The following is a 21,272-nucleotide window of genomic DNA, read 5'->3' as shown; positions in this document are numbered from 1 at the left end:
AAATTGGTACAGAGTTCAGCCCATACCAAGAAACATAGACCCCCGCCTACACCCGGGAAGGAGTCAGGCAAGGGCAGAATATTATGAGAAAACATTGGGCCGACAAGTCACGTCAACGTTCACCGACGCAGCTTTATACGAAACCAACGCAAAGAGGGCGGTTACCACGGTCACGGACTGAGGGCTGCGAGGTAGTTAGCGCCTCGATCCAAAACTGTACAGTCACCGAGGCAGAAGGAGTGGCTATCGCACTGGCCAGCAGGCAGGGAAGAGAAACGGGGGAGAGTCTGACGACACTGTCGGATTCTCAATCCGCATAAAGACATTTTCAGCGGGGCGAGATATTTATGAAAGCACACCAAATCCTGACTTCCACAAGCGAGCCAACAAAATCATACACTCAAACACTAGTGTGGATTCCGGGGCACGCAGGGATCACGGGGAATTTTCACGCAGACAGGGTAGCCCGAGGACATGCGTACAACCTACCGGGCGCCCAACAGTCTCACGGAGGAGGACCTGATTCCTCTTGAGCCCGACTGTACAATAATAGTACTACAGACGCTTGCAGAAAGTACACCCGGAACAACATAAAAAGCTCAGCAACGAGGAGGCCATAGTTTTGATGCTGCTACAGACAGGCACCTTCATTAATTTACACATATTACACGTGATGCATCCCACTGCATTCTGAGACAAATGCCAATAGTGCACGAGGACCTCTACCACATAACATGGGAATGCAGCGCACATCAAATACAAACAGTTCCAAATCCAAATGAAAGGCAGTGCGAGGCTTTGCTGGCCAGCTCTGACTCGGAGGCTCAGCTCTACCTGATCACAAGAGCTCGCAAGCTGGTGAAAGCCAGTGGTACCCTGGACTGGGGGCGCCAACCGCTCGTCAGCCTCGGCTGAAGAGGCGAAGATAAAGGATCAAGCATTTAATAAAGTTTACTAACTCACTCACTTGCAGTGGTAAAGAAAATGAGCGCTCATGAGAAACAAGTTGTGGCTTCTGTTCTTTGCGATTACTTCTAGTTGTGCTGATCTCGCTACAAGGAAGCAAATTTTTAACCTTTATCCGATAGTGAAAAGGGCTCCTCACTCAATCTTGAAAGATTGGTGCTTTCCTCAACTCTATTACTGAAGCCCTTTTTCTACAAGCTCGGAATTCTGCAAGGAAAAAGCAACTCGCGAAAACGTACACAGGAGGAGTTTATTTGACGTCACAAAATGTATTTAACATCGCTTTGCATCACGGTGGAGAAAGAGTAAATGAAACATTTCGACAGATTCGTAGAAATACACAATCTCGCTTATCCTACAAATCAGGTTGTGAAAGTGTCAGCAGAAAATATTAGCATGGCACAGCTTTACACTTTTTATATTTACTTTCACCATTTCATCAGCCACATACCACGAGGCTGGTTCTCAGCAAGAAAGAGGCGCAATAAGTCCGCGATACAAAGAGAGCATCCACGTGAATCGCGCCATTTAAGAAAAGACGGAAGTGGAAGTGAATGAACCTTAGCCGCGAAATGTGCACGTAAAAACTTACATGGCGTATACTGGGAGCATGTGTGTGCATATCTTTTGCATAAAATCTGGTGATTGCATTTCACACATGCAAAGGGGTATTTAATAAAGCACACAAGGGTAAACATTGATGAAGTGCAAAACAATACAATATAACAGAATAAAATGAGTATAGGCATCTCGTATAAACTTCAATGTTCATGCAATGCATATTAATACAATTTATACATGTGTCAAGTGTCGCGGAGTACGAAAAATATTTAATGTACATACAAGTGGGCGTGTGAACAGCACGACGATGCGGTTTTCTAACCCGCTCTGCTTCCTCGTCCAGGTTACCGCATGGGCTCACTTCAGCGCCGTACCGCTATCTTCACCCACCACTGACGCCAGCAAGTCCTGTCATTTCAACAACGGAATTGGATCCGCCTGGCCTCACAACACCCGGATTTTCACGGTCATCCCTCCATCATTTCAAAGATCCGGATCGACGGCAACATCACCCTCTGCTGCCTATATGAAGAGCTGGCAGGATCACGGCGCCTTTAGTGGGCGTGTGAACAGCACGACGATGCGGTTTTCTAACCCGCTCTGCTTCCTCGTCCAGGTTAGTCCTGTTACACCTCTATACGCTAAGAAATCGAATAACGTTTGTCTACTGCTGTTCCCACGCCCGGAAGTTTTGCTTTCCGTGTTCAGTGAATGCTTTGATGTTACAACCCATCTGCTTATGTTGTCCGGTGATGTTGAGCTCAACCCTGGGCCTCCGCCGAACACGAGATCGAGGGCGCAGGGCTCTCCGTCAGATTCTGGTTCTACGCAAATGGACGATATACTTGCAATATTGCAAACTGTGAACACGCGGACTGAAAAAATGGAAAGGGATCAGAATGATTTAATCAAGTCTGTTGACGATCTTAAAAAAACACAGGCTAAATTTCAAGAAAATCTGGCAGATATAGAAAGAAGGCTAACAGGGGTTGAACGCAAAACCGTCACCCTTGAGGCAGTTGAGGAGGAGCTACAGCGTCTTCGCCAGTCGATTGATCGTCTTTCAACTGAAAACTCTCAACTGCACTCTAAGCAGGCTGAGTTTGAAGACAGGCAGCGGCGAGACAACCTTCTTTTCTACGGCCTATCAGACACACAATCCGAATCCTGGGCTCAGTCAGAGGAAAAACTGGTTAGAATGCTTTCGTCCTGTTTGAAAATTCCACCCACCAAAATTCTGGTTGAAAGAGCACACAGGCTCGGCGTGTATACTCCGAATAAATGCAGGCCACTTATTGCTAAATTTTCGTCTTACAAGCTTAAACAGAAATACTCGTCGCTAGTTCTAAGCTGAAGGAAGAAAAAATTGGAGTTAGTGAAGACTATTCCGTCGCTACTCGTCTTGCTAGGAAGAAACTGGTTGAATTTGGCAAAACCCAACCATTAACCTTCAAACTTCGCTTCAATAAATTGTACATAAACAAAACGTGTTACACCTACAATCCCTTTGATGATTGCGTGCATGTACTTTCCAGTGTCTCTACGCCACTGGTCGAATCTTCTGATGACATGCATGCACTATCCCTTCCACCTCATCCGCTCAGCCCATCACTGATTAGCACTACGCGAGGGGCAGTGGAATAAAGTTACCCGTCAGTAACCAACTTTCATTTTTATTCACAAATATACAGAGCATACTTCCAAAACGCGACGATCTTTGCTCTGTTATCAATGCTTGTGATGCCGACATAGTATGCCTTACTGAAACCTGGCTGTCTGCGAAGGTTGATAGCAGTGAACTCTGACTGTCAAAAGCGCTACAACATTTATCGATGTGACAGGGGTGCTCGGTGTGGTGGAGGCGTGCTTATCGCCGTCTGTGATGCTATTTTGTCTTTTCCTGTCCATTGCACAACCGATTTAGAACTAGTCTTGGTTGAAATTCGCACGTGCTCCAAGAAATTGATATTGGGTACTTGCTATCGTCCGCCTTCCAGTTCACCAACCTTTGCCGACGACCTTCATGATGCCATCCATATGATTACTGTGCGGTATCCAAACAGTCCCTTCATTTTACTAGGCGACTTCAATTTACCTAACATTGTGTGGTGTGATGTAAATTCTTATTGTAATCCTTTTTCCAGTGAAGGCGATAGATTTTTGAGTTTGTGCAGTGATTTCAACTTGTCCCAACTTGTGGTGCAGCCAACTCTGATCATGTCGACTACTTCTAACATCCTTGATTTAATTCTTACTACGTCGCCCGATCTTTTTCAGCCTTTATCGTTCCTACCAGGGCTAAGTGATCACTTACTGCTTCATTTTTCTTTATCTTGCACCGTACCTCATCAGAGTAACCACAAAAAATGTATCCGCGACTATAAAAATGCTAATTTTGATGCCATTAACCATGAACTCTCTGCTTTTCTAGATGATTACTTACCAAGCTTTCACGATCGTTGCGTGAATACAAACTGGAGCTTGTTTAAAGAAAAAGTTGCTGCGCTCACTGAAAAATATATTCCACGTTTAGTCATCACCTGTAATCGACAATCACCATGGTTCACTCAATCGTTAAAACTGCTTTGCAATAAGAAAAAACGCATTTTCCGCTCTGCAAAACTAACCGGTTCCCAAGAACGTTGGACTGCTTATACGGCCGCGGCCCTTGAATATAAAACTGCACTTAAGCACACCAAGGATGTATTTTTCAATGACACATTACCTTCCCTCTTAATCAATAACCCTAGACAATTTTGGAGCTTAGTTAACAAAAACGACACTTCATCCATCAGCCTTAAAGACTCTAGTGACGAGCTAATCCACCCAAATGAGTGTGCAAATGTTCTTAACAGTGTATTCGTTTCAGCGTTTTCTAAATATGTGCGTTCTGAAACCCCTGCATATACCAGTGCTGACTTTTTGCGAATGGGTTCTACTGTCTTTGATTCTGTTGGTGTGGAAAAAATAATCGAAAAACAAAACATTTCTTCATCATGTGGTGTTGATAATATTAATTCCAAGTTCCTGATTAAAACCAAAGTGTACAGCGCAATAATACTATCTAACCTATTTCAGCAATCGCTTCAAACAGCCTGCATACCGGGGGACTGGAAGGTCGGGAAGATGATTCCGTTGCATAAGTCCGGAGATAAACATTCCCCACATAATTATCGACCAATCTCACTAAGAAGAATTCCGTGTAAAATCATGGAGCAAGTTATTTACTCTCACCTTGCATCATTCCTTGATTCTAATAATTTTTTTACTGACAGTCAACATGGGTTTCGAAAGTTGTTTTCTTGTGAAACGCAGCTTTTAACCTTCACGCATGATCTAATTTCATTCCTTGACAGGGGTTCCGTTGTCGACTGCATATTTCTTGATTTTTCAAAGGCTTTTGACAAGGTCTCTCATCAACTGCTTTTTCTGAAACTAAGTAAACTTAACCTTGACCCTAACGTTCTCATGTGGCTGCATTCTTTTCTTACAGATCGTTCACAGTTTGTCACTGCTAATAACACATCATCCTTCCCTTCTCCAGTTGGGTCAGGCGTGCCACAAGGCTCTGTGCTAGGGCCTCTTCTTTTTCTTATATATATCAATGACTTACCTGATAACTTATGCTCAACAATAAATCTTTTCGCGGATGACTGCGTCATATACTGTGAAAGTAACAGCGATTCTGACGTTGCTCTCCTTCAATCCGATATTAATCATGCCCTTGAATGGACTAACAGGTGGAGCATGGAGCTAAATATTAACAGATGCAAGTATATGCGTGTCTCTCGTCGTAACACTTTATTACCCTCATACCTTCTTAATAATAGTAGCCTTGAGTCTGTGCCTTGTTATAAATATTTAGGTGTATTTATTTCCCATAATCTTAACTGGAAGGCTCATATAGATCACATAACCAACAACGCTAACCGCATGCTAGGCTACATACGTCGTAACTTTAGTCTTTCCGCCAGTTCCGTGAAATTGCTCCTTTACAAATCGTTGGTTCGTAGTAAACTGGAGTATGCTTCATCCATCTGGGACCCTTATCAAGAGACACTAATCTATGAACTCGAATCTATTCCGAACCATGCGGCCCGTTTCATTCTCTCTAACTATGATCGTAATTCTAGTGTCACTGCTATGAAATCAAGCTTATCACTGCCACTACTGTCTCAACGTAGAAATATATTCCGGCTTTGTCTATTTCATAAGATCTACTATAATAACCCCATCCTTAAGAGAACATTCATTACGCCTCCTTGCTACATGTCTGCTCGGATCGATCACCGTCATAAGGTTGGTATTCCTTCGTGCCAAACAAATCACTTCTACAACTCGTTCATCCCCAGCACATCGGCACAATGGAATCGCCTTCTCCCATCGGTTGTTGAAGTGAGTGACCATTCTGCGTTTAAATCTGCTTTAGCTAATCTGATGTTAACATGGAACATTGAATTCTCCCACACTGCCATTTGTTTATTGTTTTTAGTTCATCTGCTGCTTTTATAAACTTTTTTCTCTTTTTCCTCCCGAATTGTGCTGCTGATTACGTGTATGATGATATATTTCAGCAACTTTGTTTCCTGCCTGCTAGTAAAACTGTTTGTTTTGCTCACGTGGTATATTTTGTGTGCTTATACAATTCGCTCATACGTATATGTCAATAGCTAATAATTTGTATTCTTATTTTGCTGTAACTTGCTTATGTGTTTCAACCATACTACTGTTCAAACTTGTTTTAATACTGATTGCTGTTCTTTTTCTTTTTTTTTCTTTTATTGTACCCCACTCCCCTCTGTAATGCTCTCGGGCCCTGAGGGTACTGAAATAAATAAATAAATAAATAAATGAATAAATAAATAAATAAGTAATTCAAATCATAAAACATTTAGTTGTCGCTTAGGAGTAAAATTGACTGCGAAGTTGAGCACGCTCAGTGACGACACATATTGAACTCTGACAGGCTACAAGTAAATGAGCATATACTGAGAACAAAAATTCTCTTTAAGATTTCCTCACGATAGAAAAAAAACAAAAAAGACCAAAGAAATAAAGACGACTGAAGCATGCAGTCTTGTGGAACGGTGGAACGTCGCCAACAGACAAGAGACCTTTTTCCATAAGCACTCATGTAGGCTGCCGAACAACCCACTTTTCTCTTTCTTTGCGAAGCATTTCATGCAGTTTCGTTAGAGATTTTACCCTGGTTGAAATGCCTGTGACTTTCAATTCGGTTCGCAGTTCAACCGCGTCCATATCCTCGGTGCGAATTGGCAGTGTATCCTCGCGCTCCACATCAGGGCCACTTCGAGCCCTCTTCGATCAGCTCGCTTCTATCATTCCCTCTTTAAAAACGTTTAGCACCGTTTTTCTTTCCGCGCCAATGAGGAGGAAGAAGATACCGAGCAAGCGGGAGGAACAAGACGAAGAGGAAGCGAGCTCGTGAGAGAGGATGTGGTCAGGTTGCCATCTTAAGAACGCATTAAATGCAGTCTTTCTAGACACCATCCCAGTTCTGTCTTTGGGTGCGCGCTCGTGGCCCATTTTTAAACATTTCGTGGTGTAAGGAGTGGGGTCTGGGACGGTGTCTAGAAAGACTGCATTTAATTCGTTCGCTTAAGATGGCGACCTGACCACATCCTCTAACACGAGTTCGCTTCCAATTACCGGAGTCCTCCACTACGACGTCTCTCATAGCCTGAGTTGCTTTGGGACGTTAAACCCCTCAAACCAACCAACCATCTTCTTTCTCCTGCTAGCTCGGTATCTTCTTCCTCCTCGTTGGCGCGGAAAGAAGAGCGGTGCTAAAGATTTAATATACTCCCGGCAGTGAAATATCAGGTGTTGATTACCAAGGGCATAGGCTTCTGCATTGTTTGCGTAGTGACAAATCCACCGCCGAACTTGACCTTGCAGAAGCCGTGTTGTCATAAACTTTGTACTTGTTTCGTGGTGCATCATGTAGCCTCCAGTTGTCGAAGGCGAATAGATGGGCACCATCAAGCCCAAGAGAACGCAAGGAAGCAAAGATGGTATCAGATATGTTGGTGTCATGTTGGCGCTGAATAGTCCTTGGTTAGTAGGATTTATCCAAACGCTTTCGTTGTTTGGATAACTCCTGGGACATGTATCCCGGCACCAGGCTGCTCACACTCACTCTCGCGTCCAGATCGGGCTGCTCCTTGCTGGACATCCAATACAGCTCGCTGCTAGGCTGCTGCATCATTAGAAATGCTTGAAACGTTGACTGACTCCCCCAGTGGCATGGCCATCCGTGTGAAGTAGCGAATGAGTTCTATCTCAGCTTCCAGCTGGTACAAAGTGCGGACTCCGGCGTTGTAGAGCTCCGCGGTCATGTGTACAAGTTCAGCCGGCAACATCCGGTCTTCTGTTATCAGGTGATTTATGACAAATGTCTTGCTATTTAAGGTCAAGGCACGTAATATATTTTGTAGTTCGTTCCTGAGTTTGGTACCAACGCTCTCCTGGTTGGCAACAGAATCAAAGAACCTCATTCCGTAAGGGTAGATGTTCTCAGTCGAGTGTAGGCAGGCAAGTGACTTGGCCGGTACATTACCTTGGTGGTGGATACGGCCCAAGGGAAGAAGGAACTGAACCTTCTCAGAGAAGAACTTCGCCACGAAAGTCAGGAAGCGGTAGCAGATGTAGTCGAAGATAGTGCGTGTGTCAGTCTCCCCTATCACAGTGGAAGCCGTTCAAGCATCTCGGAGGGCGTGACAATCATCTTGCAGATGCGAAAGTTTAATCGATCCTGCAGAAGAACAGCAAAGTACTGGTTCCGTTCCAGAAAGAGTGGTATTCTTCCCAGGTATTCAGAAGAGGTATGGCCTCTGTCTGCTGTTTGTAAGCCCGCACCGTGGCCCGCCCTAGACACACGAAGGATTTCTCCGGCTTGCGGTCGAAGTAGTGCACGTTCTGAGCGTGCCTGTGCACGTCGGCGTCGAACTTTTGGAGTCCCAGAGCTCGAGCCACGACCACTGTGTACGGAATGCCACTCCCACGACAAGTAGCACCCTTCCAGCAGCGTAGCTGCTGTCATGACCTGCACTCGTGGCTTTTTGGGCGCCAGAGTGCTTCTGGTTAAGGGAAAGATTCGCCGTTCCCTGTCTAGGTAACCCAATAGGCTAGTCAGGTTCCCCTCGTTGCTGGTCTGCGGCAGACAGATGTCGCGCATGGCACCCTGCAAGTTCTCTCGATCGTTCTTTCCTTTGTATTCGATGATGCAGTCCATGCACAGGTTCGACACCTGGTAGAGAAATCGTTCCTTCGTCTTGTCGTCGAACTGCGGCCTTGAGGTATGATTGAAGTATTGGTGTAGGTTGACTACCGTGGTGGCCACAACGAGGGGGGGGGGGGTAAGACCGCCTGTCAAATGTATACTCACATCCGCTCCATTGGTGTCCACATGCGTGGTCATACAAGTCGGCACAGAGATTCACGTAGTTCTGCTCACGTTTTTCTATGTATAGTACCAGCCGGCGGCAGTCCGAGTGCCTACTTAAAGGATCTTCTGTGGCCGCCTCATTCACTCTGCCAGAACGTACTCCGAGAATGTCGTTGAAATGAAACAGGTCCTGAAGAAGGCTTTTGTAAGTGCTCTGGCTGCTTATCTGCTTGTGTGGCACAGGTCAGTTTGCGGACATTGTTAAGATTTTCAAGTTCCCAAAAGGAGCGAAGCCATTCGTCGCTCTCTATTGTATTCCTTCTGAGCACGCAAACCATCGTTCCTGATGTCGATTTCTCCGTTCTCAAACAAGTTGTCACACCTTGAAAGGTCCATCCCAGCTTGGACTCCAAAGCGATGAGTGACGCCATCGTGTCGCATCTGCGGACCTGCCCCGTCAAGACAGTCCACATCGGGTCCGACCCAATTATGATGCTGATCCCACTGCAGTCGCCAGCGTTATGACAGCAATTCGTCTGCAATATGTCGGCCACGCTGCTTAATGACGCCACAAATGAAGAATCCATGGGCATCTCCTCGATGTCCTTGCATATGTGAGGAATCACAGTAGCGTGCAAAGTGATCTCGTTATCGAAAAACTGGCACTTCAAGTGAGTGCAGCTCTACAATGCGCCATTCCTTGGCGGCTTGGTCAGATACATTTGCAAAGGTATTAAGGAGAATCTTCATCGATCCCACGGACTTCGCTTGCAGCTGTCTTGTCAACGATTCTGTAATTGTAAGGTGTTTATTGGAGCACCAAGACCGCGAGCAAAGTCCGCAAACCAAAGCGACGGGGGTAGCGTTCGAATCAACAGTGCAGTGCCAACAAGGCTCCGGCTCCACTTCGTCTACCTCTTCGGGTTGGCGCGCGAGCTGATGGCGATCGGGATTACTACAATACCCCCCGGCGGAAAAGGAGCCATCCTGGCGACTCATGGTGAGGAAAGGGTGGGGGATCATAATACGGCTTGAGGCGGTCGACATGTACAGTTTCTCGGCCGCGGCGGCGATGATCTGGAGATGGGTTCAAGGGCTCCACTACGTAATTGACGGGAGAAGATTGTTCGAGAATGCGGTAAGGTCCATGATAGCGCGATAGGAGTTTGGATGAGAGGCCGGGTGCAGAGGAAGGCACCCAGAGCCAAACGAGGGCACCTGAGGGATATGAAGGCGCTGGATTTGTAGGGTCCCGGTTATGCTTTTGTTGAGCCTGGTTCTCCGTTGTGAAGGAGCGCGCCAATTGTCGGCATTCTTCGGCAAATGTGTGCGCTTCAGACAGTAGAGTTGTCTCTGAAGCGTCGGAGTGGTAGGGCAGGATAGTATCCATGGTGGACGTGGGTTCACGACCATATAAAAGAAAGAAGGGGGAGAACCCAGTCGTAGTCTGCGTTGCCATATTGTAGGCGTACGTTACGAAAGGCAGCACTTGGTCCCAATTAGAGTGAGCGCTATCAACGTACATGGCTAGCATGTCACTAAGAGTGCGATTAAATCGCTCAGTCATGCCGTTCGTTTGGGGGTGATACGCTGTGGTGCTCCGGTGAATGATCTGGCACTGTTTGAGGAGGGCTTCGACAGTGTCGGAAAGAAACGCACGTCCGCGGTCACTGATCAATTCTTTCGGTGCGCCGTGACGAAGAACGAGGCGATGCAGAATGAACGAAGCAACATCCCGTGCGGTGGCAGACTGCAAGACCGATGTTTCCACGTAACGGGTTAGGTGGTCAACGGCTACGATGACCCAGTGGTTGTTAGCCACCGTGGTCGGAAGCGGGCCATACAGATCGATACCGACACGGTCAAAAGGGCGGCTGGGGCAAGGCAATGGCTGCAACGGAGCGGCTGGCTGAGGGGATGGATTCTTGCGACGTTGGCAGGCGGTACAGGATCGGATGTACTGACGAATGAAGCGGTACATGCCGCGCCAGTAATATCTCATACGCAGTCGAGAATAGGTTTTCATGACACCTGCATGGCCGCATTGGGGATCGGCGTGGAAAGAGGCGCAGATTTCAGCACGGAGATGTCGCGGAATCACGAGAAGCCACTTTCGCCCTGTAGGATGGTAATTGCGGCGGTATAAACGTCCATCACGAGTGGCGAAGTGGTGGGCCTGACGACGAAGTGCACGTGAAGGAGACAGCTCTGCGGGCGTAGACAGGAATATTCAGAGGGAGGATATCCAAGGATCCTTCTGCTGCTCAGATTTCATGTTGGTAATGTTGAGCGGCGACATATCGTAGGCACAAACGAAGCCAGCCGTCGAGTCGTTAGGAAGCGGTGAACGGGAAAGGGCATCAGCGTCGGTGTGCTCGCGTCCAGATCGATAGATGACGTGGATATCATACTCCTGAAGACGTAACGCCCAGCGGGCGAGGCGGCCGGAGGGGTATTTGAGGGAGGATAGCCAACAGAGCGCGTGGTGGTCGGTAACAACGTAGAATGGGCGACCGTAAATATAAGGACGAAACTTGGTAATGGCCCATATGATGGCCAGACACTCCTTTTCGGTCACAGAATAGTTCGATTCTGCTTTCGTGAGGGTACGACTAGCGTACGCGACGACATACTCGGAATATCCAGGTTTCCGTTGAGCAAGAACAGCGCCCAGGCCTACGCCGCTTGCATCACTGTGTATTTCGGTCGAGCAGGCCGGGTCAAAATGGCGGAGTATAGGGGGAGAGACCAGTAGACGGCGTAGTGTACTGAACGCAGCATCACAGGCTGGTGACCAAGAGGAGAGGTTCGGGCCTCCGGCGAGAAGTTGCGTTAAAGGGGCGATGATACTGGCGAAGTTGCGGATAAAACGGCGGAAATATGAACATATACCGATAAAACTTTGAAGTTCTTTCAAGGTTGTGGGCTTGGGGAAGTCTGCGACGGCACGAAGTTTGGTAGGATCCGGTAGAACTGCCATCCTTGGATATGACATGACCAAGTATTGTGAGCTTGGTAGCGGCAAAATGACATTTCTTCAAGTTGAGCTGTAGGCCGGCTTCAGTAAGGCACGTAAGGACACGCTGAAGGCGCAGAAGGTGGGAAGGAAAATCTTTCGAGAAAACGACAATGTCATCTAGATAACAAAGACACGTTTCCCATTTGAGCCCACTGGGAATGTTATCCATCATTCTCTCGAAGGTGGCGGGGGCGTTGCACAGTCCGAACGCCATCACATTGAATTCATACAAGCCATCGGGAGTGATGAAGGCTGTTTTCGGGCGGTCAGCGGAAGCCATCGGTATTTGCCAATGGCCAGAGCGCAAATCTAGCGACGAAAAGAACTCCGCTCTTTGCAAACAATCTAGCGCGTTGTCAATTCGTGGTAGTGGGTAAACATCTCTGCGGGTTATCTTATTCACACCCCGGTAGTCCGCACAGAAGCGGATCGTGCCATCTTTCTTCGTCACCAACACGACGGGGGAGGCCCAAGGGCTATGAGATGGTCGTATGATGACACGTTGAAGCATATCGGCGACATTGCCACGAATGACGCGGCGCTCAGTGGGCGACAAGCGATACGGTCGCTGCCGCAGGGGAGCATGAGGACCAGTGTCGATTGCATGAGAAACGGTCAAGGCGCGACCCAAGGAAGACTGGGACACGTCAAAAGATGCACTGAAACGCTGAAGGAGAGCGACTATTTGGTCCCGTTGGGCGGACGGAAGGTCGGTCGCGATAGCTCGATGAAGGGCGTCGACAGGAAGCTCATCACTCGTAGCAGCACAAGACGTCAGGGCAGCGACGTGAGGAAAAACTCCAGGTTCGGAGAACATGTAAGTGCGATCAGGGTCCACCTCTTCAATGTAGCCGAGGCACTCCCCGCGAAGAACAGCCGTTGGGCAGGGAAAAGGGTTGGAAGCATAGATGACACAACTGCCACCAGAAATTGTTAGAACGGCGAAAGGAAGAAGGAGGCGGTTATGGTGGGCAGAGGCGAGTTTGGGCGTAAAGAGAACAGGACTAGGGAGGGCAGATGTCGAAATAAGGGGAACGAGAACAGAAGAAAAGGGAGGAATGTCGGTGTCTGCAGCCACAAGAAGTTTAGCAGGGCGCACAGGCGGGTCACACAGGGAAACATTACACACAGGGGAAAGCTCAACTTCAGCACGGGCACAATCAATCGCAGCACTGTGAGTCGACAGAAAGTCGTAGCCGAGGATGATGTCGTGGGAGCACGCATAAAGCACCACCATCTCGGCGAGATACGAAATGTCTTTGATGAAAACTCGTACCGTGCACGCTGCCACAGGGGTGATGCGCTCTGAACTGGCCGTACGAAGCGAAAAGGCAGAAAGTGGCGTCGTGACCTTGCGAATTTTGCGGCGAAGGGCATCACTAATTACGGAAACGGCAGCACCTGTATCCACCAGCGCAAGAACGGGAAAACCTTCTACGAACACTTCAATGACGTTGGCGGGAGAAGACGGAGGACTTAACGAGTTCGTCAAACGCGCAGTTCTTGCCTCCGGAACGGCGGCATTTAGTTTTCCCCTTGCGTAGAGCCCTGTCGCCGGAGCATTGGCGAAATGGAACGTCGGCGAGGCGAAGGCGAACGGCGTGTCGAGTACTGAGCCCGAGGTGGAGACGATCCAGAAGAGACGTTGCTCAAGGGCGGCTCGGGATCGTAGTGGTACTGACGGACTGTGTTCTCAGGATGAAGCGGGCGCTGACGGCAAAGGCGAGCGACGTGACCCGGTAGCCCGCAAGCATAGCAAATTGGGCGATTGTCGGCGGTTCGCCATGGGTTCGTAATGCGGCGTCGCGGTCGAGGGATCGGAGACTGAGGGGCCATGAAACGAGGTGGAGCATAAAATGTAGGGCCGTTCTGGTAAGACGATGTTGGAAGCGGACCGCGCGTTCCAGCAGTTACTTGTGCGTAAGTGAGTGGGGCTTGCACAGGAGCGATGGGAACACTAGAAGGCAGCGCTTCGGCGACTTTCTTTTCGATAACTTGGCGGATAGCCGACGAGATGGATGGCGCGTTGGCCGGCGCTAATTGCGAAGTGCAGACGGTCGGCTGAACTGGATGGAGGAGGGACAGCTGGCGTGCAACTTCTCCGCGGATGAAGTCTTGGATATTCTGCATAAATTGAGACTGTTCCGCAGACGGCGTAGCCAGTGCCAAGCCAGCAATGCCGGCAGGTGTGGCAGCCTGTCGCGTAGAAGCGCGTTGCTTTCGTAGCTCGTCAAACCTCTGGCACAGTGTTATAATGTCGGATACGGAAGTAGGGTCCCTGGCCGACGTCATATAGTACGCATCATCAGTGAGACCTTTTAGAACATGTGTGACTCTTTCGGGTTCGGGCATGGACGGATTGACGCGCTTGCAGAGGTCAACCACGTCCTCAATGTAGCTAGTAAACGTTTCTTCGGGACGTTGAAGCCGTGCATGGAGGCGTTGTTCAGCGCGGAGTTTACGTACCGCAGGACGGCCGAAGACATCCGCGAAGTTCTTCTTGAAGACAGACCACGTCGGAAGATCGGCTTCGTGATTTCGAAACCACAGATTTGCCACGTCCGTGAGGTAGAAGAGGACGTTGCTCAGTTTTATGGAATCGTCCCAGCGGTTGTAAGTGCTGACACGCTCGAAAGAGGCCAGCCAGTCGTCAACGTCGTGGTCGTCGGTACCACTGAAGAAAGGTGGGTCACGGGGGCGTTGTGCCCCGGAACAGAAGATGGTGGCAGGAGTGGCAGGGATGGGCGCCGATGGTTGGCTGGGAGCGTCCTGCATGGTTGTGACCGAAGGCGGTAGCGTGCGGTTCCGAAGTTCCAGGGTGAAATTTGCGAGGAGGACTAGGGCGACGACCGAACCTCCACCAAGTGTAAGGTGTTTATTGGAGCACCAAGACCGCAAGCAACGTCCGCAAACCAAAGCGACGGGGGTAGCGTTCGAATCAACAGTGCAGTGCCAACAAGGCTCCGGTTCCACTTCGTCTACATCTTCGGGTTGGCGCGCGAGCTGATGGCGATCGGGATTACTACATAATAAACGTGCGCTGACTGCCTCCATCGAAGATGCCTCGAACGTAGCAGCAGGTGGCGGCACCCACTGCCCAGGCACGGAATGTTTGCAGCAAAGTACGCGAGAACGATCCAAGGGAGGTACATACGGTTGCGTCGGTGGTCATTCTACCATCTCCTTGGTGGGTTCGCGATCTGCGTTGCATATGCTAGTGGCGTGGCGACCCCTACAATTGGAGCATGTAATCTTGCGATGGCAGTCTCGCGCAAGGTGTCCTTTGGTCGTGCAACGAAACCATTGCATGCTCTGTGACAGGAGCTTCTCCTTTTGAAGCAGCAGGTCATCACGGCATGATGAAGTCAAATGGTCTCTTGATCGGCAAAAACACAGGCCTCGGCGATCTTTGAAGAGTGAGCATGAAGAACTGACGACGTCCGTCGTTGCGCAGGCGCTGTCTTACATTGCTTATCATGGTATTGTGTCCGCGTCTCTGACTGTATTACCGGGTCCCCACTAGATTTGTAGTCGGTCTTCTCCAAGCTCTCGACTTCAATCGCGAGAAACGCCAGCAAGCGATCTAGCTCCGATTCACTTGCTGCGGGACAGTGGACTTAGGCTGCCGCACCATTTGCTAGTGAACGGTGATATTGAATGGCGAGAGCACGCGGGAGCGTTCTTAGGAGAATGTCGCAAAGCATCGCAGAAAATGATGTCCTGCTCACGCCCAAGAACTCCAACTCTCTAATGTTACTCAGTACTTGCTCGTAGAGCTCTCGGAGAGCCGCGGTGTCGGCTGGAGAACGTATGGTTGGTAGCGTCCTAAGCCTTGTTACGTTTCTCCACCGACAAGTGGGACAGCTGACGCGGCCACCGCATAGCAACAGGCACAATCGCGAGCGGATCGGCCATTTCGACGCCTTCATCGGCCGCACAACGCTTCCTCCCGCCGGCATGTCTCAACGTGATCCTGCCACGCGCCAATTGTGTGTGTGTGCGTGTGTGTGAAAAAGCTGGCCAAGCCTGGAGCTCGAGGGAGAGTGCGTCGCCCTCTCCTGTCTGCAGGAGGTGGAGGAGATGCGTTCGGACCACCTGCGATTGAGTCATCGCCTTGTCTGAACTTGAAGGGCTCTCTCCCTTTCCCTGTGAACTGGCATGCCTATATAAAGCAGCGGCAGACTCCGCTGAGACAGAGACTACATTGACGCGCCGTTGGCACGACGCAAGACACCAGCTGTGTGAGAGTGCCTGTATTCTCTCCGGGTCAGCTTCATTGCCCGTTCCTTCATGATGTTTTAGAAAAGGTTGTTTCGTTAGAAGACGCCTCGTCTTTGCTGGGACCGTTGATGCCGTCCGCCGTCCACGGAGCCGCCAGGCCAACGCTACCGAGAGGCCGCTCCCCGCACGTAATAACCGCTGGCAGCGGTACGCTACTCGGGCACTCGCGACCCGCAAACCTAACAATTGGTAGGCAGCGGTGGGACGACCAAACCATAACAGCCTGAAGACATGTTCTTGCTCCAAGCGTGTTTTATCGCCGAACCGTTTCTTTAACATACAAATGGCGTCCATGTAGCACACCTCGGTTGTCGGAAGGCCTGCGATGGCTGAAGCCGCGTCACCTCTCAAGAAGAGTCGCAAATAGGCAAATTTGTCTGTGACAGTGAGACCATCGTTGCAGTGAATAAGGTGGTCAAACTGCTCCCAAAACTCAGTCCAGCGGCTCAGGTCCCTAGAGAAAGGTGTTAAGTGAGCTTAGGCAGCTTGACACCGGATCTTTCGGAAGAGGGAGCTATGACTCAATCAGCTGCGTCCGAAGGCGAAGTCATCATGGACACCAAATTACTGCGACGACTCAGAAGGTCTGTCAGCGTGCGCGTCGTGCTGTCTTCATACTCTATGACCATCGCGTATTCTGCTTTGAAGCATGCGTCATCACCGATGTGCTCTTCGAGCTCATCGTTAACCTTCTTCAGCTCGTCATTATTGGCCTTGCGCCTTTCTTCAGCTCGCTAAGCAAGCGTCGTCGCAGCGGATGACAAAAGAGCACTTGCCTCATTGATAAGTCGGGTGTTCTGAGCCCGTCGAGCCGTCTGCTTAGATCTCAGCCTATCCATGGGGATGCAGCACTCGCAGCTCCTCGTAAGGTCCAATCAATACTCCCGGGTTTTGGCACCAAAATGTTTAAAAATGGGCCACGAGCACGCACCCAAAGACGGAGGTCTGGGACGGTGTCTATAAAGACTATATTTATTGCGTTCGCTTAAGATGGTGACCTGACCACATCCTCTCTCACGAGCTCGCTTCCTCTTCGTCTTCTTCCTCCCACTGGCTCGGTATCTTCTTCCTCCTCGTTGGCGCGGAAAGAAGAGCGGTGCTAAAGATTTAATACCCTCATCCCAACATGAAAAATCGAGTTTTCTGTACGGACGACTTGTTACATATCCGCTATTCTCAAGGCGCTTTGCTAGCTTTATAGCATCGGCGGCACCATTTCATTTATTGGATTTTGGATGATGCAGATGTCTTAGAACGTCGTTTTTTTTTCTCAATCCCTTCCCTTGAAAACCAGCCCAACATTTGAATTCTTCGTCTTTCTTTGGGGTGTGGCAGGAAAGAATATGCATATAATGTGTCACTCGCTCAGCCCCGTAGCCTCTCTGTCCCAGTTCTCCAAGTCCTAAGAAAGTTTCACGAAATTTTGTTGTCTTTTGCTCGATGCTTTCATCGGTCGTATTATGTTCAAAATAATCAGAAATAGAATGCAGCCTTTTTTAAAGTAAGATTATTTTGTTTTCTATTTTCAGGTTGAGTTTACCATTAAGCCTCTCTGGCAACATTTTGAGCATGTGCTCACAAGCATTCCCTTGCACGCAAGTGAATTGCTTACCTTTCCTTTCGTCCTGCCCCACTTCAAATTTTACACCGCAACTATTATTTGTCCGCACAATTTCATTCACGTGAGTGTACATACTATTTAAGCTGGCAACTTTATCGCGGTTGCCTTATTCCATAGCTTCAACAATCAAGCCATCAATTAGGCGATTTGCGATTCTAATGCGCATGTGTAAAATGTCCGGAACCACAAAGGCCAGTTCAATGTTGAATAGTGGCACGGCCTTCCTTCCGTGTTCTTCAGCAAGGCCGTCCTCTCTCATATTTTTAGGGTGCGCAGAACAGGCGGCTCATTAAAGTTGTCTATGTTCGATACAGCTTTGTTTCTTTGCTTCAAATTCTAACGACATAAAGGATATGGATGTTTGATGACCCCGACTGCATTCCTCGAACCATAAGCAAGAATTTTAAATATGAGACCAGATAGACAACGACAGCAACTTCCTGGCCCTCCACACTGGCACAGACCCTTTCCAGAACTATGTTAATTTCCTCAGTCAAATCCGCCAGCTCTCTCTAATATGAAAATGGTTTTCGGGAACCTTGATGACTACGAAAAGGCGCTGACACCTGAGGTTGAGAAGAAAAGACACTGTTGTCTAGTTAGTTCGTTTATTCGCATTACAACCCAGCCATCTCCTTCTATTTTAATTAACATTGGCTTCGACTTGAGCTCTTCCCCTGTCATACCTCTACTGACTGCAAACTCTGCTATGATATTTTCAAGCTCGTGTAAGAAAAAAAGAACACCTCAGTGCCAGCTGCTTCTCCTGGTGTTATGAAGGCAGAAGCGCTTTCGTCTGGGTTTTGCCTGTACAGACTGATGACACGGAACAAGGGTAAATTAGGAACAGTTGACGAAATATTCTCCCAAAAAATGTTGCTCACAAAGTGGTTGTCTAAGAATGCTGCGATTGCATGGACACTTTTTTTTTTTTTTTTTTGTCGGGGGAAGAAAAAGCCCGGTAGTCGGTTTTACCATTACTGAGGTATTATTTTTGATACCTCGCGTCCCACTCAAGCCGTCACTATCAGAGAAAATAATTTTGTGTAGAAGCCCTCGAAGATCTTCTACAACCCATTGGCGTAAACTCAACTCAAAGCTTTCCAAAATTTTCTCTAGCGCTTGGACCATCGCGCCACCTGCAAAATGCAGCTTTTTTTTTTTTAATCCGTGCTTTTTTACCCTTCAGGTAGTTTAGAAGAACTTCTTGTTGGGCGAGTTGGTGCATTGCTTTAAAGGAACCAAGATGCGCTATAAAAAGACAGCCACAGGAAAAAGCCAAGGAGACAGACAGAGCGCAGTTGCTTTTACCGCCACTTTTACCGCAGTTGCTAAGCAAGCGAACGTTTTCTTCCCGGGATGACAGGTTTCTGTTTTCCTCTTCCAGTTGAAGGCACTCAAATTCGCGAATGCAGTTATTCAATTCAGAAAGAGACTTTTATGCAACGCCTTCCCTTCTAGTTACTTCTTGTAAAGCTTGAAGGACGATGTCCTTGACTGGCAACATTTACATGGCGCACGAACCCTTCTCTCACTCTTCGAATCCCTTCCTTTTTCTGTAATGGCAATCTACTGCGGTACAAAGCCTCCTAAATCTTGTTTCGACTCAAGCCTCTAAACCTTCTGGTACAGGTACGCCATGGGGAATGTAAGAGATTACTGTATCGAAATATGATTTCTCTAGAAGCATTTTATCACTGAAGATTTTCAAAATTGTTTCATTTGTGAGTTTATACGCAATGTTGCAATCAGAAACATCTACGCGCAAAGCGTTCTAACTCATTTTGAAGAAACTGTCGATTACGACACTTTAAAATGCCAGGACGAATATTATTTCATAAAACACAAACGACAAAACGCATGCCAGCAATTTGAGCGAACGGCTGAGTACTTATGGAAACAAAACAGGCCCTACGAGTTCAGTTCTGCATGCAATCACTTTCGAAAGAACGTTTTGTTAGGGCTATGTCAAGAAGTAAAGACACAAAATCTAGAGAGTTAATTGAGACATATTTTATCGATAAGAAAGCAAGCGTGTGTGTCAGTGATACGTCGATATCTTTGTACAAGGCCGGAAAGAACTGCTTCACCCGCGCGATATGATATTAACCTTGAATCACGATGATGCTCCTTGTGTGTACGACTACTATATATGTGCGTGTTTGTTTCCTCAACATAGCAGTTGTGAGTGACGCTCGGTACCGTTACGTTTCTTGTGTCCGTGTATGTTTTTGCGCCTTGAACTTACGATGAACAGACGCTTTCGAAACAAAGAACATTTGGAGGCTTTCCACGGGATAGGCGCATGATGAACGATTGCAAGCATCCTACCATGTCACAGTAGCCTTCACCCGCACTGGAAACTCAATCTCGACAACACTGCCAAGCTTTGTTTCATGATTATGCCATGCGAACGGAAAATTCAGCTTCGAAAAGTCTGCTTCATCGCAAAGAATCCAAACCTTTTCGAAGCGTTCTCCCTTGTTGAAAATCCGTCGAAAGACATCCAGGTCTAAGTCCACCTTGACGATTCCGCTGGACCAGTGTCTATTGGCAATTTTTTTTTCTACACTGCGTAAAGGAGCTCCTCGTAAGCAGCTTCTATACTTCGTCTCACAAAATGTTTGCAGCACTACGAAAGGCAGAGGCACTCCGGTCCAATCAGGATCACGCGCACTACAACGGGCAATTGTGCTCCTACGCTCCTTTCGGCCCCCAAATTGGCAGGGGTGACAGTAGGTGCATAATTCTCTATTATATTGCGCAGGGCGAGAGGCACTTCAGAACACTGCAAGGGCTCCTCTGCCTTTCGCAGTGCTGCAGATATCTTCTGAGTCATTTAGGCTTTGGAGGCCCAGGGAAAGGAGCTTGCACAGTCAAATGACTACCCAGGAGCCAAGTAGGCGCAACTAGCTTCCAGGAAGGCAAGAGCTCCTCTTTTGTCCCCGCTCATGCCCGCTCCTTTATTCCCCTTGCCTCCCCTCCTTCTCCCCAGTAGGTTCCCGTCACCGCTGAATAAGACGATTTCAGCTATGAACCGAGGTAATTGTTCGACTTTCCAGGATCTTTCCATGCCTTGGCTTGCAGACGCCAGTTAGTATGCCATCATGTGTTTCGTCACCCTCTCCTAAGCGCGCCGAGCGACGACGTGGTAGACGCTGATGTCACGCCGAAGAAACGCTACCATGGAGTTCGGGCTCTGCATACGAAACGCACACCGCTGTCAGATAAGCTGAACAGCTCCATTCATGACAGGGTTAACGAAGCGGCAAGCACCGAAATTCGTAGAAGTCTTGATGGTCGGCGATGCCCCTCCAACACTCCAGCCCATGGGAACTGCAGATTTTCATGACGTCCTATCTCAAGTATATGCTACCACCAGTTCTTGTATGTTAAACTTCCGATCGGAACTCCTC

General features: G+C 48.4%; 1 protein-coding gene and 1 pseudogene across 2 annotated transcripts in view; both read left to right on the top strand.

Annotated features, from left to right (window-relative positions):
* The window catches only part of LOC146201093 (polypeptide N-acetylgalactosaminyltransferase 11-like), a 105,533-nt gene that overhangs the window by 3,691 nt on the left and 80,570 nt on the right, over positions 1–21,272 (top strand). The window contains exon 2 of one of the 2 annotated variants that reach the window (XM_084595634.1): positions 1,871–2,143. The gene's annotated coding sequence lies outside the window, so the exon portion shown is untranslated. Of the gene's footprint in view, positions 1–1,821; positions 2,144–21,272 lie in introns of those variants that run through there. The other variant, XM_084595635.1, reaches the window with a different exon arrangement.
* LOC146201094 (uncharacterized) lies at positions 2,184–3,178 on the top strand (annotated as a pseudogene).

This window comes from Amblyomma maculatum, chromosome 2 (genome assembly GCF_055883805.1).
Source record: "Amblyomma maculatum isolate TAMU_Amacu chromosome 2, ASM5588380v1, whole genome shotgun sequence".
Taxonomy (NCBI): Eukaryota; Metazoa; Arthropoda; class Arachnida; order Ixodida; family Ixodidae; genus Amblyomma; species Amblyomma maculatum.
The sequence above is the reverse complement of the archived record's forward strand: the minus strand, read 5'-3'. Positions and strand labels throughout refer to the sequence as shown.